General features: G+C 41.8%; 1 protein-coding gene across 1 annotated transcript in view; it reads right to left on the reverse strand.

Annotated features, from left to right (window-relative positions):
- Positions 1-4,935, reverse strand: part of ZBTB6 (zinc finger and BTB domain containing 6) — a 20,236-nt gene that overhangs the window by 3,889 nt on the left and 11,412 nt on the right. The gene's annotated exons all lie outside the window — the stretch shown is intronic.

Here is a 4,935-nt window from a genome sequence, read left to right on the forward strand (position 1 = left end):
GGGGGGGGGTGGGGTCAGCCTGGGGAGGAAACACATCCGGGGTCAACCAGCTTCGTTCCTCACTGGGGCCCTCTGGGCGTCCCGGAAGGACATTCTGAGACAGTCTTCCTTCCTCACTGCCCCCGCGACTGGGATGACAGACCCTGGAATTCCCTCGAATCCCATCTCTCCTGTCCCACTTTCGGCACTCGATCCGGTTTGCTCCGTGAGTTCTCAACATCCGAATGGCAAACGGGTTGTGAAGTTGTAGTATAGCGCATCTGTCGGAGTACCCGGCGCAGGGATCCCGGGAGACCCTCCTGGATTATTAGGGACCGGATCCTATGCTTACCCGCCATATAAAAGGTGGCGGAGAGGGGGGTTGGGAAAAGAGGAGGGTGCTATTGGAATCAGTATTGGAGATTACTTAATTAATGCCCCGTCAGGATATGGATCCCACCTCACCTGTCAACCTATGGCTTCCTCCCTACAGCCCTACCCTTCTCAGTTCCTTGGGAAACGCAGGCATCTATCTAAACCTTTAACCTGGCTCTTTCCTCCAACATAGGCTATTTCCTTCTACTGTAATAGAACGTGGTTCAGCAGAGGTTGCTGCGGGCCATTACCCGCCCCCCCGCCTCCCCGTTACCAGGGAACGGTTACCAGACCACTAATGGTTGTTCAGCTATTGGTCTGTGCACGGCAATCCTACCCCCTAGAACCCCCAACCTGGGGGTGGGGTGGGAACCCTGAGGGGCATTTGGGTTGGGTGCCTGGCTGCCTTAGGGATGAGAACTGGACAGGGTCTAGGGACCTGGCCCTAAGGGAGCAGACAACTGAAATCTGCCTCTCTAGCCAGGACTTGGTCCTCAGATTGTGAAAGCTGTGCCTTGGGACCTTGCCCTTTCTTGTCAGAACAGAGAATATTTACCTGGTGGAGATTTACAGAAACATCGATACCTGACCATGACCGGACCTCCAGAACAAATACACCAGGAAGTTTGCAACAACTAACGTTGTGCCTCTCTCACCTTTCCTACCAAATGGCTTTGCTGAAAGCTTTTGGGGAGTTTCTCTGATGGGTCAGCTGGTAAAGAATCCGCCTGTAATATGGGAGACCTGAATTCAATCCCTGGGTTGGAAAGATCCCCTGGAGAACAGAATGGCAACCCACCCCAGTATTCTGGTGTGGAGAATTCCATGGACAGAGGAGCCTGGTGGGCTACAGCCCATGGGGTCACAAAAAGTTGGGACACGACTGAGCGACTTTTACTTTTGGGGAGTTGGGGGTTTTAAGGCAAGAGTCACCCACCTCCTTGCATGGCCCTGCAATAAACTTTTCTCTGTTCCAAACTCCCAACATTTTGGTATTGTTTGGCTTTTCTGTGCATCTGGTGCATGGAGTAACACTACCACTCATCCTTCAAAATCCCATTCATCGTTCATAAATCACATCATCCCTAAAGCCATCTTGAATTGCCATGAATTACTTTGCTCCCACTTGGGGAACCAGTAAACCCTTTGGCTGCCTTAATGACTGTAATTATCATACCTGAATTGAAATCTATGTCCCACCTAGGCAGCGGTATTTAGGACAGTGACTTACTGATCTTTGCATTCCCGGAAGTCTAGCGCTTAGTAGGAATCAAGTATTTGCTAAATGAAGGAAACGTCACAACCAATTCTTAAAAGCAGTTGCTCCATCCCCTCAATCAACGGTAGAGGAAAAAGTAACTGACCCTGATAACAATTTTTTGTTAGCCCAGATTTGCTTCTGAAGCCAAGCTCAGCATGTTTGATTAACATGTCTTCAAGAATAAGAGTGAGAAAACATTCCTGTATTCAAATTCAAGCAACTGGAATGGGAAGCAGGAGGAAAAGAGAGAAAATAAACCACTGACACCAGAGCTTTAAATTGTCACACTTTTATTAAGGAAACTTCCCCATAATAAGTGAAGAGGTAGTTCACAGTATGTCTAACATACAACAGATTTAGAACAGCTATTCACCAGCTGAAATAAAATGTTCTGGGTTGTTTGTTTAGGACATTATTTTAGAAGTAGTGATGGTGATCACCCTCCATTTATAGATCTTCTAATAAACTAAAACAAATTAAAACCACATCTGATTTACCTCAGAGCCACTTCAGTTTGGAGTTTGCCTTTAAAATTAAATAATAAATAAATAACTGTGACACGGTGATTTTTTAAAAAACCAAACTAAGGAAAACAGAACCCTCTCATTTTTAGTTATCCTGGGGATCCATAAAATACAAATGCTGAATGTCTACAGTTTTAAAAAATCTTCCTCCACTACAAGAATACAACTAGTTTTGAAAGTCATCTTCCTCTGTAAAACATATTCAATATCAGTAAATTGATCACTTTGCATATAATCTAAGAAACATGTATAAACAAAAAGTCAAGTACCACCAAAATTAAGAAAATGTCTCACAGAAACAGAACACCTCTCCAGCCAAGAAATGGGGGAGACTGTAAACCACTTCAGTGGTTTGCAATTGAAAAAGGTGAGAACTACAAGTTTTACTCATACAAAACCATCAAGAGGCTGATTTTAAGTGATCAAAGAAAGCAAGGCAGTTTTCTTTATTCTTCCTAGGATAAAACCAAATTGATACCTTATCTCACTAAGACTACATGAGACTGTAAGCTCTGTGAGGGCAGAGACCATAACAATCTTATCTTCAAATTCTCAGTATCTAGCATAGTGCCTAACAATAATATGTGTTCAATAAATGTCTCCTGAATGCTTGAATGAATGTGGAAATAGTCTCCAACCAAAGAGACCAGTTTTATTTGAAGCCATGCCTTTTAGTCTTCAAACCACTAACAAGACATGAATTTACGCAAAGCAAGCACCCCAACTTGAAAGTTCCCTGTGATAAAATGATGTTTAGAGAAAAAAGTGAAACAGTGGTTAACATATTAGTGTCTCACTATTGCATAGAATTGGTACTCTTTGGCTGGATCATATAAAAACCAGAATGCTAGGTAGCATCATTAGATTATATAATGAGTGACATTAGGCATAAGATACCTATTAGTCTTACCACTCCATTTTATTCTCATTTAAAACCTTTTAACAAATGGTAGAAATTATACTTCAAATCAGATTCACATGTAAATGCATCAAATTCTAACAACTTTAAGAATACCCTCTGACTACTCAAGTTAAATTGGAGAAGGAAATGGCAACCCACTCCAGTATTCTTGCCTGGAGAATCCCAGGGATGGGGGAGCCTGGTGGGCTGCCGTCTATGGGGTCGCACAGAGTCGGACATGACTGAGGTGACTTAGCAGGACTCAAGTTAAAATTAATTTTTGGTTCATCTATACATGGGACTCTCACAGCTCAGAAACAAAAATCAGGAAATCCTGATGGAAACTAAACACTGTTTCCAGACAAAATTAGTTTCACATTTGGATCCTTCTCACACTGTTATCTGTCCTTTCTGTTCCTAATCAACACCCAGCAAATCAGTTGCTTGCTTAGGAAGAATGTAATATTCATCCTAACCAAAAAATAATTACCTTACAAAAATAAATCCTTCTATGACTGTTCTGTTTGCAAAACTGAGGCTGTCTTAGAACGCACACAAGGATGCATGGAGGGGAAGCACAAACTAGGAACTTTTTGCTAAAGTATTCTTGATCATGTACTAAATCTTTTTAAGCCAAGGGACAGTGAGAAATGAGGAGACCTTAGCTCATATTTAGCCTACTCAGTCTACTTTGGCCACCTTGGCCAGGCTACCTCTTTGGGCTTTGGATACCCCAACTTAAAAAACGAGAGGCAGGCTAAATGATTTCTTAAGATTCTCTATGGACTCAAACACTCCTATTATCTAAATCTAACTCATGGTTCAGAAACAAGTAAGACTCAAAATTTTATTTCTGAACATGTGCTTAGGAAAAACAGTTGTTTTGTTTTTCCGTAACGGAAAATCAACTTTGTATTTGATCTGTCAAAGGGGATGAGGTGGGACTGTGTACCATTATAGGAACATCTAAATGCAAAAATCTGACTGCTCCTGACCCACTTTTTTCATCCACTTTAGAAATTAAGGTACACAAGGAAATGAGAATTCAAAGACTATTACAATATGCTGGACAAAACTGAAGGCCAAACTCACCTTAGCAATAGCAAACTACAACAAAGTCTAGAGACTGACTCCAGATAGCCCCTTTTTAAAGAGAGACCATTATATGTTAGCACACTTTAAGTGTACCTGGAGCAATCCTGATTCCGAAAGCATCACCAAGTAAGCTACAGAATAATTATAAGCATTTGACTTCTTTCGGGGGAAGACCTCCCAAATAAGTACTGTTGTACAACTACTACCCTTGGTTGGTTATGCTCCCCAATGATGATTCCTGTCTGCAGGTATTGATGGAAATACTGTACTCTGGTCTATGTCAACTTCAATCACATGAAGCTGGGCCATAAACTGTTGAAAAGAGTACAGAATAATCTAAAATACTTCTTTATAGCCAGCTCCAGGATAAGTAGATTCATTCATTTATCAGACATAGATGAATTATCAGTGGTTCTGATAGAACTAGAAGTTCTATCACATATTCAGGCTGATAGCAATATCACCTTATATCTCAGCTTATTTCCTACCAAAGAAAAAGATTATTTGCTTCCCTTAGCATAGCATCTATTGGTGGAGTGGAGTTGATGTTATTAACTTCTTGGTACCTTCAGAATGTGCCCAGTGGAAAGTCTAAAATAAGTGTCAGTCTAAGACATAAGTTGATGTTAGGTAGACAAATGGAGTACTCCTTGGGAAAGGAAAACAGACATCACAGGATAAATAATTCAAAACAGAACATAGGAAAGGGCAAAAGGCAGGCAAGACCACTCCAAGTGGCAAGTTGCCTGGTCTGTTAGTGCTTTGACTCACCCCTACGACCTGCACAGAGGATCTGGAGA

Source organism: Bison bison, unplaced genomic scaffold (assembly GCF_000754665.1).
Source record: "Bison bison bison isolate TAMUID 2011002044 unplaced genomic scaffold, Bison_UMD1.0 scf7180017864193, whole genome shotgun sequence".
Taxonomy (NCBI): domain Eukaryota; kingdom Metazoa; phylum Chordata; class Mammalia; order Artiodactyla; family Bovidae; genus Bison; species Bison bison.